Below are 12596 nucleotides of genomic sequence, written 5' to 3'. Positions count from 1 at the left end.
ATCTCGTCATGAAACCAATGAGGATGATAGACAAAGAGAAGCACTTTGAGTACTTCAGAATGTCTGCACACCGATTCGATGACCTACTTCGTCGGATCAAGCCTTTCATTCACTATAAAAGAACTTATCTTAACCCAGTAAGTTTACAAGAGAGACTTGCCGTCACTCTGAGAGTCCTGGCATCCGGTACCAGTCAGAATGCAGTCACTATCTCTTACAAACCAGGAACAGCAACTGTCTCCCGCATAGTTTCCGAGGTGTGTGCAGCAATCTGGAGGGGGTTGAGAGATGACTTCCACCTCTTTTTTGATTTTCCAAATCGGTCGCGGAGGTTCTTCCAAATTTTCCGGCATATGGCCTCCTTTTTTCCAACGTTCTGGCACCTCTGGGCATCTCTGTGTTCCTTCATCGTACAGATGCCTGTAGAGGCGCACTTGCTTGGAAAGCTTGCCCTCGAACTCGTCAATCTTCCTGTTTCCGCTTTGGCGCGCTCACCTGAAAAAAATAGAGTGGTGCACGACCTGGCGTGACCTGGCCTAAATCCTGGCGCGCCAGCATTTTTACGTCACATTGTCGCACTACAGGTCGGGAACGGCAAGTATATAACAGCCTTTGCGCTCTCTCTCTCTTTCTCTCGCTCTATCACACACGTTACGCTGCTCTATTCCTCTTATAACACTCATTAGTCAAAATGACTTTGTCAAAAAGGATACTAAACTTAGCAAACTAAACAGTGAGTAAACCTACTTCATGTAAAATGCTGCTTCAGACACTTTTGCTCTGTGAAAATGCATACTTACTGTATGTAAGTATGCATTTTCACAGAGCTTTATTCTTCAGTGTGCAAAAGTGTCTGAAGCAGCATTTTACATGAAGTAGGTTTACTCATTATTTACTGAACGTTGTGCACTAATATGTCAGTCAGTAGCTTCAGTACAAAATAGTTTGGTTTGGTGGAACTCTATTGCTCATGCACTGCCACAACGTTCATGTATTTTTATGTATACATTTTATACATTTATAAGGATAGGTTAAGTAGAATAATTGAACCTTTCCTAATAGCTCCCACTTTAGTTTGTATGCTGCAGTGAGTCAGTTCAGGTGGTCAGGATTACTGCACAGATGTGAAAATGTATGTACATTTAAAATAATTTCTAGATCTTGACAAGTTGTTTTAATTATTATTTCATGTTACCCAGATATTATTGTTCAGTTCCAGGTACATGTTACTCAATGTCCCTGTCCACTGATCTTTAAATTGTAATGCACATGTGTAAATTAAATTAATATAATATTTTGTTGAAATTGCACTTATTTTCCTTAAGAAAATTCAGGTTGTTCATAATGTTTTGTGAAAAGAAAGTTTATTAAATGTGATCATTTTCAGAATGTATTACTATTTCTCTGCAATAAAACGAAGGGAACAATTAGGGGTTGTTGCTATTTATAGGTAATTATGCCTTAATTTTACTGGTCTGGCCCACTTAAGGTCAAATTGGGTTGTATGTGGCCCCTGAACCAAAACGAGTTTGACACCCCTGCTCTAGTAACATATTTTTATTATAGATTATTTGCTCTTGAGTTGTGAAAACTGAAAATATGAAAACAATTAAAATACATAAAATAAAATTGCATAATGGATCTCATGCTGAATGATAAAAATGTCCAGTAATAATTTATACAAACATTTCATGTTTGCAGGATGGATAACTAGAGAAAGAGGCCTATCTAGAGGTAGAAAACAGACAGAACCTTTAATGAATAAATAAAAGTGGATTTATAAAAAGTGCTGTTATGCACATATTTAGTGTTTTCAAATGAGTATTGACATTAGCTTTTTCAGCACATGGAAAGCAAGTGTCTCATGGAACTGTGTCTGCAGTTATACTTGTGAGGCTGAAATGCCAACCTCATGTCAGTGCAGCAGAAATAGGTCAACCCTAACACACACACACACACACACACACACACACACACACACACACACACACACACACACATGCACACAGATAGATGAATTACTCATTCTCTTTCATGGCCTTTGTAGATGGAGGAAGCGGATGCCGTTGCAAAAAGATCAAAACCCCTTTGCGCGAGAAACAAGTGTCCTCCTCCCAGCAGCCGAGCAGGAGGGAGGAAGAGTCGCTCAACAGGTTCGTGTCACTCCTCTAACTCTGCAGCTCTTCACCGCGTGTCCTTGGCTGCTCCATCCCGCCAGGTATCTGTTTTTGGATCCTTTTTTTTGTGGAAACGTCTGTGCTATCAGTTTGAAGCTGCTTTTTCCTCTTCCTGCGTCTGTGGAAAACACAATCAAAGAGAAAAATCAATGTATCCTCAAGCAATAAAAAAGTCAATAGCTTTCATAGAATCTATATTTAGTGCAGAGTGATGTAGAGATTCTCAGTTCTGCCCGGCTGCAATTTAGATAGATCAAATTTTCCACATTCATTTATTCATCATTCATTATTTCCTGAACTCTTGCTTTATGAATCATAACACTGTAAATGTATTTTTCCCCCATCTAACTCAGGCATGTATATGCATAGATCTGGGTGTGTTGATGTGTAGGAGGTAGTGGTGGAGGTGCTGCTGCTGATGCTAATGCGACGCTATCAATTTCCGAGCAGATTGAGCTCTTGTACCAATTATTATCTTATGAATTTTCCCAGGTTCATTCCTACTTTCATTATATGAGCTATATTACATCCTGGACTTATCTAATATTAGTATCACCTAATCTTGATTAATAATCTTACCTCATTTCATTCTGTGATTGAAATATATCATGCAGATGACTCCGAGTAATATATGCAGGAATCTCTTCTATTGTTTGGGGGTAAATGGTTTCTTTTGAAGGAAGAACTCCCTATTAAAATCCTATCTGGAGCATTATCTCAGTGCCTGTGTGGTTAGACATGTATACAATGCAGCAGCCTTAACCGCACTGGATAAAATGCATTAACCAATCACCATCAGAGTGCTGCAGCAGGAGGAGTCCCTAGCAACAGCTGGATACCTGTTGGCCAAATAGTGCTGCTGGCATCTATTCCAAGCTGCAGAGTCCTTTCTTACCATCAAATACAGCATGTCTGACAGAATATCACGTATCCCTCAATGCACCATGCGCCTGCTACAGCCGCACAGACTTAGTGGAAAAAAATAGGGTGAAATCATTTAGAAACTTTTAAATGAAGAAGTTCCTTTGATGGGAAGAGGTCTGGGGAGGGTAGACTCCTTTCAAATTATACTTCAGATCTGAAAGCAGTTTATAATTTCTTAGTAATAAGTGTGTCAAATTCTTGATTGAATTCTAGCCAAGTCAAGTTCAGGGCCATGTAAATCTGCACAGCTTTTTGGGCCATGTGTTTACACACACAGACACACACACACACACACACACACACACACACACACACAAACTGTCATTAACACAATTAATTATATAATGATTACAAAACAAAAACATTAGCCTCCAAATGTTCAGTATGTTACTTAGATCTTCCTTATTTCAAGCTTAGTTTGAGCAGAAAAATCAATCATGAACAATACAAAAAAAGATAAATTCTTGCTGTCTATGATATCTGCAAATGGCAACTTCCGTATGATTTAGATTAGAGAAAAAATATGGTTATGGCAAACAATCTATAGTTAGGGTTTGGCTCAAACACTTGGTTAGGGAAAGGTTAGGAAAAGTTCATGGTTAGGATTAGTAAAAAGAAAATATTAGCTACAAACTTTGCTCTCTTACATGAAACTCTCACACGCTACATGCCCATCCACTACCTTGAGTTTCACACTCTTACAGTACAATCCAACATACAGTCTCACATAGGACACTCTACACCCTGCACTGTTACTGATGGTTGGCATCGGTTACAATTGCATTGTCTAATAGGAGCATATTTGTAAGAATACTGGGCTGGTTAAATTCACATGATGTAGACACATGCATTTTTCAGATAGTACACTTTAAATGAAAGAAATGGTACGTGAGGATAACCATTTAGCCTTTCCTATACAGGGACCTGTGAGTTTTAGACATTAAACATTTGTGAGAACATAAATGTCACATCGTCTCTTTTTGTTTTAATTTGATACTTTGTATTTTTATGCCTGCTACAGAACAGTATAATTAGGTCATGACACTAGGATACGTTAACACTGCCGATAGTTTCAGTGTTCAATCTGATAATATCAAGATAATAGTCAAGACAATATTATGTTAAAGGAGAACTCCGAGATAAATGCTTCATAAGCCTTTTGTGGCTCCAGAGAGAACTGCGTTAAATCTACTAAGTTGCCTCAAGTGATGTGTCATGTGTTACCAAACCTCTGTAGCACATGCTACATTAGCATGCCCGAATTCCAGAAGTTGCATTGTGGGTAACTGCAGGAAACAGGAAGAGGAAAGCATGCAATGAAAAATATGGGTTTTTATTCCTTTTTTATTTATTCCTCTTTTCTTTGTGTGCTATATGTATATCTTCTTTTTTTATACATGTAAACGTATCTCTCTCTTAACTCTTTATTATGTAAAATACAGATTTAAAAAAAACAAAACAAAATATATAAATATATTCTGCTGAATTGATTTTGAGATTGCCCTCTGTGAATCTGATAATGTTATAGTGCAATGCTAAATTACTTTTATACTCTTTTACTAACTTGTGTGCAAGATAAATAATTATATCATTTGTACTGTCACTCCATACAATAAAATTTCCTTTGTGCTGCCATAAACAAAATAACAACGTTTCCAGAATACTGTGGATAATCTACAAATTTAGCTGTTAACAGATTTTAATGGAACTACTTTCTGTTGAGCAGCAAAAATTAAATTCCATTCACCTCCATTACATTGGTATAGCATCAGGACTTCTACAAGCAGATATCTCCAAACCACAGTCCATAAAACCAAAACTATCTGCACTGTTGGATACCACTCGAGGAAGTTATTTTTTTCTTTGTTTTATAAACTGACCCATTTACCTATGTTTTATGTTTTAAGTACCAACACTACACCAAACCTGGCACATGTTGTGGCCAAAATGTCAAGAATAAGTTTTAACAGCTGAATGTGCAGGCCATCCCACCCTTCGCTGCTTCATCTTAATATAGTTCCAAGCTGCAGTCATTTGTGGTCCTTCACTGCTAATAGCATCTCCTCAAATGAGCTCCCATTTCCGCATCTCATCTGAGCCCAGCATGACCCACAGATAGGCCCTTGTAAATTCTCCCCCCATCTGGCTCCTTTTAAGTCTATGTCAGACTGTCCATAATCGCTCTGTCAAAATGGCATCCCGTCACCACCGCTTGTTATGAGGTAGCGCAGAGAAGGAGGCTGAGACATACCAGAGTCTGAGCAGTCTAGCGAGCCTGCCAGCCCCCTTCATGTAACATGAGGAAATGAGTTTGTGTCAGGACTATTTTGGAGTTGCTTTGAAGTCTTATTTTGCCCCCATTGCCTCCAGGGGGACAGCACAGAAAGCAAAGTGGGAGGGGGGTGTGGGTGGTACATTGTGGAGAAATCTGCTGAAATGCCCTGATAACCCAAAAGGCATTGCTCTCCTGGTCTCATGCCTGGGTGGTCAAAGCGCATAGAAATGCATCAGCAGTCAGATCTGATATGTATGTCACTGTGTCACATACTGCACAGCCTGCTTTTGTAGTGTGATTTGTCTTTTTATGCCAACTGTGGTACTCATGTTCCTTTCTGCATGCATAAACATGTCCTTAGGAGAGAGTTTCATTATCCTGAGGCCTTTATTACTCTCTGTTTTATTTATGGATTGTTTACATTTTGCACTCACAATTTCTAAGTCAAATGTAATTCTTTTATAGCTTAAAGCCTAGGTGGTGTATTCATATATGCAGTATTACAAGAAAAACTACAGCATACAGAAAAGAACTCAAGTTTTCAGTGCAAAGTTGCTGTTTAGATGCATTCTCTTTTGTAATTGACTGCTGTTCCACAAGCATTTAAAAAGAGACACACACAAGAGAGGAAAAAATTAAACAGACACATCACAATCCCAGTACTGAAGAAGACATATTGTTATTATCATATTGTACAAATTCATAGATCAATAGTCAGCAGAGGGTCTGTCGATATGAGCCGGGAGCGGAGGACCCCTCAGTGGAGAGAAGGGGGAGGGAAATATTCCTTAGGCAGACCAAACAATGATTTTTATTCTCTCACAGGCAAACACAAATATGTACACACACTGGGGACTACCTTAAAATTTCTTCACACACTGAGGCGTAATGCATTAAAAAGTAATAAGCCCATAAGTGGCCATTCAGCAGCACCTTGACCTTGAACACAAGTTTTTGGGGCCCATCTTGTCTTGAAACCCCCATTTACTTCTATAGCATCAGCAGTAATAACAGCAAGAAACTGCAGAAAATAATGTCAACACAATGTGAATTCACACATGCGCACATGCACACACGCAGCCACATGTACACAGTACACACAGACTCTTTGGTGAAGATGGTGGATGCTTCCCACCCCCTGTTGCGTCCGGAGCGATGTTCCTGGAGTGGGGACAGCGAGAGGGCATCCCGCAGTGCTGTTTGAGCGTCCTTGCCAGCGCCAGACAACTTCACTATCCCTGCCCTAGCAGGGGGCGATAATCACATCAAGCTCCCCTGACAAGAGGCATTGAATTCAGCTCCGGTCCCCTTAAGAGTCTGGCATCCAGCAGTCTCTCCTGAACATGCTGCTGACGTTACAATGAGAAGGTTTGTGTTTTCATTTTTTTCACTCCGTGGCATCGGTCTTAGTTTGTTTTTTTTTTTCTTTTTTCTTTTTTTTTTTTTTTTTTTTTTTGCCGCTGCCTCCGAAATGTATTTGGGAACGATTTGGGATTCCATGTCACTGGGGTGAAAATCTGAATTGGCAGAATCGACTGTTACGGCCATTGCCCTGTGAGAAGTGTTATTGTATTGGTTCCTTCTGTTTGTCATGGTGAATTCTGTACAATGTGCCTTTTGCTAGTCTGTCCTGAGGGATATTTTTGAAAAGTTTTCATGGGAAATCGCTTTTTTATGTATGTCATTTGGAATTTCCATAGATTATATCCTGTGATAGCCACCATCGAAATGGTCGAAGCACTGTCAGTGACTTTACACACAAAATAAAAGGCTAAGGACTGACACATTATCAATGCGTTGACATGGGTTTACATTCAAGCTCTAACTCCTGCTGGGCGGTGGTCAGAATAAAAAGGATGCTATCGCTTTAAGAGATCCACGTCCTCTCCCAAACCACGCTCGATCAATTTTTGCCGGCTCCTCTGGTTAGCAGCAGTATTATGATTTTTTTTTTTGTCAGTTGTCAGCTTTTGTGTTTCCGTACATTCATGTAATAGTTTTGTACGATAATCTGTGGACGGGTATCTCGTGTCACACGCTGCCCTTTCAAGGGTTATGGGAGACATTGTTTACGTTTTGTGAATACCCAATACTCTTCACTATAGCTATTTTTGGAAAAATGCTGTCCACCCCTCAAGACTTAAAATACCAAGGACTAAGCGGGGGCATCCTTTTTTCTCCTGAAATCCACCAAAACAGATGAGAACCACACTGGACTGTTTTAAGCAGCTTTGTGGGCCTGCAGAGCTCCGCTGCTACCCAGGGAGTCTGGCTTCCAGCAGCTATACTCCATTCATCACCTGCTTTCAATGGCCACCACCAAGCCGCCTCCGGCTAGAAGGCCAGGTAGGGTGCCGGGTGGTGCATAATGTTTGGGGGATTAGCAATCAAAGGAGTGCGGAGGCTAGGACCCTCCGTCCCGGCCCGCCATTCACTCCTAGCAGGGGAGGAGAGCTCCAGCAGTGGCCAAGGTCAACGTCTCCAGCTCGGCAGGAGGTAACTGGGAAAGAACCCTGGGAACCAGCCGCCTGCTCTGTGCTAATCGCCGGCTAGCAGGCTAGCAGCACAGCAGGTGTCTCACCCGCCAAACATTCATCTGTTTGTGCTGCTGATAGCATGGCTGACAACAAGATAATGCCTTGCTTTTACTTTCTTCTCACTTTCCCCCTCTTTTCTCTCGTCTTTCCATCTTTTGTTGATCTCTTTTGCTCTGTTCCTGTCGGATTCTGTGGGATTTGGTTTTCTTTCTTTAAACTAAACTGTATGTTGAGTTATCAGAATGATAAACTGGAACAATAGTCTTTTTAGTCTGGCATAAGTCGTCCTCACATTTTCATGGGAAGGATGTGGGTGAGAGGAGTTGGGGTATAATGACAAAGGCCATTTGAGGATAAAAGGTGAAATGTCTTTTTCAAAAGTTTCTTTCAAGTTACCATGGTTTCAAACCAACCTGGCCAAACTACAGTTGGAAAAGAATTTTTTTGTGTGTGTGTGGAAGGAACATTATAATAAACAATATTGGTATAAAAGACCAAGAACTTTTTAGAGTTAGAAGTCCCTCTTTGTATTTGCTATCACCATCCTGAATCTCGTGTGACGGAATAGTGATTATGGCCATCGTTTTAAGCTGATTTGGTATCCTGTGGTGCGAGACATTGGGCTAAGAAACCCTGATGGGACAGCTGGTTGAAGACTCACAGATTGTGGCAGAGTGGCCCATAAATTCTACGAGATCGCAAACTGGACAGATTAGCTTAGCCCGCTAGGACTGACGAGGGGGAAGCAAGCAGTGAGGTAACGATGATGAATCGTTGTCGTTCCAGTCGGAGGCAAAAATGCAACCACGCTCTGCCACCCCACCCTCCCACAAACACACCCCTGTTGGGATATTGGCAAGTTGTCATGACGACAGGGATGTTCTCCTGATGAAGTCTCGCTTAGCGCTGTCCAATCAGATCGTGGAGCTACAACCGCAGCGTGAGCAGGGGAGGACGCACCTATTCCAGTTGCACAATGCTGAGAAAGGACAGGCGAAACCCTGGACCACCAACGGGAAATTGGCAATCCGGGGGAGGCTGTCAATGGGCTGCCATGGTTCGACAATACACAAACAGCGGGGGTCGTGGAAACAGGGGATGCCAGGTAGGGGGTCTCCGTCAAGTCTGATGCTGTTAGAGCCGAAATTCTTTGCTGCTATCAATACAAAGTATTAATGCATTATTTATTTTTGTTGTTGGCATGCAGTTATTTAACATTTCTATTAATATGGTTTATATGGTGTTTCGGGATGTAGGTCGTAGCTATCGGACAGCTTCAGGTGCACTTTACCAAATTGGCAAATCACTCCTGCAGGTGGTTTTTACAAATGTGCAACAACCGCAAGAACCACAACAAAAAGGCAACGGAAATGGTGTGAAAAGAGGGGAAATGTCATGTAGCATTAACTTAAATGTAATTTTGTATTCATTTCACTGCGGGATGTGGACCAGGAGTAGAAGAGGCTAATATACTGAAACTGCAGGTAGCAAAGTGAACGAAAAACTCTCCTGGTGTTTATTTGATTCAGGCCTTTTATTTCAAACCCAGGGGAGTATTTCTCTTTTCATTTTGCTGCTGGCTGACCAAAGGAGAAGCCGGGGCTGTTTGTAGCTCTATGAAAGATGGAGGGCTTGGTGGGGGCGCACTCTGGTTTTTTTCCAAGCACTGCAGGTAGCCATTATGGTCATCGTCCTCTTAAGCTTATCCTATCGAATAGTAGCCGTCTACAATTAATATTCCTTTTTTTTCAAATGCTGGTCTGTTCATAAGATGATTATGATTTGCATTTATTTCTTTTAGCTGTTCATTTGAGCACCAAACCTTTTCTACCCTATTCTAACCCCTCCCTCGCTCAGCTCCAGTCCCTCTATCATGGGGTCTCAGTGGGACGCCATTCGACAGACTGACCCCCAGTAGTGGTTGTGTCTGACTCTTCAAACTTGAGAATCAAATGTAGGTTGTCAGCATGGAAAAACCACCTTTATTAGCTCCTGGCTGGATATCAGCATGTTTTTCTTTTTAAAATGTTCTCTTTGGTTGAACATTTTCGCAAATGACGGCTCCACAGTGAAATGATCAGCCCAGCGGGATGGTTTGGGGGTCATTGTGTTGTTTAAAGACTGTTGAACCAAAGGTTTGGCAATTTAAAGACCAGTTCCTTTTGCTGATGTAAAACTATATTTCACACTGGGAAGACTTTTGCATATCTGGAAAACATTGCCTATGTTGTTGTCTCGTACTAGTTTATTCAACTGTATTTTGGTAATTTGGAACAAATGATTGGTTTCACACAATGCAAAGAAATGTAAATCTGTGGTGAGTGTGGGCCTCACTGATGGTGAGCATGACTGATAAAATGTTGTATGCAATGTTAGTTATTCTTTTGTGGATATTTCCACAAGTATATTAAATTGTTTTGAAGTAATTTATGGAATAATAGCAGGCTAAATTACATGGTAATAGTCAGTCAGTCCAGATTTCAGCATGTAGTTGCAAAACCCCCCATTTCTGATTACATGTTGAAGGTATAATATGAAGGTTAAGCGAATTCAGAGTTGTGGAGTCTGAAAGTTGGCTCAGGTTACAGTGATAACAGACTTATAGTGCAGTAAGACACAGACAGGCTGTCACTTTTTCCACCAACTCAGCATTTTTAATCCAACCAAACCAATTGAACATACATGAAAGAACTCTATATGAGGTCTGGTCAGACAGTTTGATACGAGATATTTGGCCATTTGGCCTGAGCAGATACTGTATGTTTCAGCTTAATAGTGGGAGACTGGATTTAGGTAAAGACGCCAAAAGCAGCTCATCACTGCAGGCTGATTGCAGGACTATTATGTCATTTGTGATGGCAATCAGCACTGGCCAGGGCACAGGGAAAACATGCTTTACTTGTTTAACCTTCATACAACCCCAAGTCAACTACATCCAAGCTAATGGCAGCCAAGATGGAAATAGTGGAATAAACTGCTGACAGTAACCTTGAGAATTAACTAACACAGAGACTCAAATTAGAGTTTTATAATGTCACAGACTTGTTTGACAATATTGTTTTTGTGTTTTAATCGACTGAATATGAATTATATGTATATATGTATGTATACGTATATGTATGGGATATGGGACTTACTATAGCCCACATACATTCATCCATGCTTACAATTTCCCATGCATTAAAGCATCTCAATGGGTGTGGATATCATTTTTGTGGATGTCATTTAAATGTGAAACCAGCTATCCCAGGGAAAAATTGCTTATTCACATTCACTTACAAGTTGGAGCGAAGGGGTTTTCCCATTGCTTTGAAAGTGCACACCACAAATGTTCTGGAGAGTCTGCGGACAGTGATGTCAGATTGTTTCAGGGTGAGAGGGTTTGTAGCAGGGAAACCGCTGACGTGAGATGATTGCTGTTCTTGTGATGCAGATTAGTAACATTTTGGTGACTGGGGTCAGATGTGGTGAGCTCTGCACCGTCCTGTTTACTTTCTGACCTTGAGGCTCTGGAAGATCTAAAGAGCATTGTGTTCTCTGTAAATGGTGTAGTTTGAACATGAATGATGTGTTAGCAAGGAAAGAATCATGTTTACATGCAAGATTATTGCTTTCTTATGAATTTCTTAAGCTTTTATTAGATTCTTGTCCCCTTTTCCAAAGATCCAAAGTGCTGTAAAAGCTGGCTTGATGAAGATGTCAAAGAAGCCACAAAGGCCCTTGGGAAACCCAACGCAACCTGCTTGGAATTCATTTATGGCATAATGTAATCAACTGCTGCTGTCATCCAAATACTTCACAATTTGAAACATCCTAAGACAGAGTCATAATAAGCTGACGTTTCATGGGCTAAAACCAATTGCCAGAGACACGTGTCACTAAATGTCATCTTGAGGTTGATTGGACCACCCAGAGGTTGCCATTAAAAGCCATGCGGTTTTCATTGAAGAAGTTCCAGGGTTGCACCCCAAAGGCCGTTCCCCCTGCCCACCAACTCCACAGATCCAGATCCTGTGATCTATGACTGGGGTCCCCTTCCGCAAATTACTGCATTTGAAAGGACCCGAGCATGGACAAGAAAGAAACAAGGCCCCCAAACTGTCCTTCCTAACAGTTTGTCTGCATTCCTCCCAAAAAGAAAGCAGAACTAGAACAAATCATCTGATGACAGTCACACAGCAGACACTTCACCATTCACTCAGACCCCAGGCTGGAAATGTTTATTATGACCATGTGAAGATGGGGGGAGTGGTTGGTGCAAATTAATTGCCTATCAGTTGTCAGTGCAATGCAGAAAAATCTAGGACTGTGCAACTGTCTCTCTGAGAAGCTGTCAGCCAAGGACAATGAATGTATCCTATTTCTTCCCCACCTTGCTACATCTGATTTAATAGAGAGAGACGTGGACCACAGACAGAGCTGTGAGAGCGCGTACAGCAGCAATGTGGTCAGGTTGTAAACACACAGACATGAAGAGGAAGAGCGGGATTACAAACAGGTTTGATCTCCCCCGGGCTGTCCAGACCGGCTGACAGGGGAGGAGGGGAGAAGGGGAGGAGGCGGGGGAGCGGTGATTTGGGCTCCTTTTATTCAGTCAACTACCTCTCTCTTGCCGGCAGCGTTGTCATTTGGGCTGTCCGGATACAACTGAAAGTCCGGCACTGAAAAAAGCACTACAATGAA

The 12596-nt window shown here is 41.3% G+C and overlaps 1 protein-coding gene across 1 annotated transcript in view; it reads left to right on the top strand.

Annotated features, from left to right (window-relative positions):
• Positions 1-8895: 8895 nt before the first annotated feature.
• The window catches only part of LOC127355296 (axin-2), a 74007-nt gene continuing 70306 nt past the window's right edge, over positions 8896-12596 (top strand). Inside the window, exon 1 of the mRNA XM_051386030.1 lies at positions 8896-9018. The gene's annotated coding sequence lies outside the window, so the exon portion shown is untranslated. The remainder of the gene's footprint in view (positions 9019-12596) is intronic.

The sequence above is a fragment of the Dicentrarchus labrax genome, unplaced genomic scaffold, assembly GCF_905237075.1.
Source record: "Dicentrarchus labrax unplaced genomic scaffold, dlabrax2021, whole genome shotgun sequence".
Lineage (NCBI taxonomy): Eukaryota > Metazoa > Chordata > Actinopteri > Moronidae > Dicentrarchus > Dicentrarchus labrax.
Note: the sequence above shows the minus strand (reverse complement) of the source record. Positions and strands in the feature narration are given on the sequence as shown.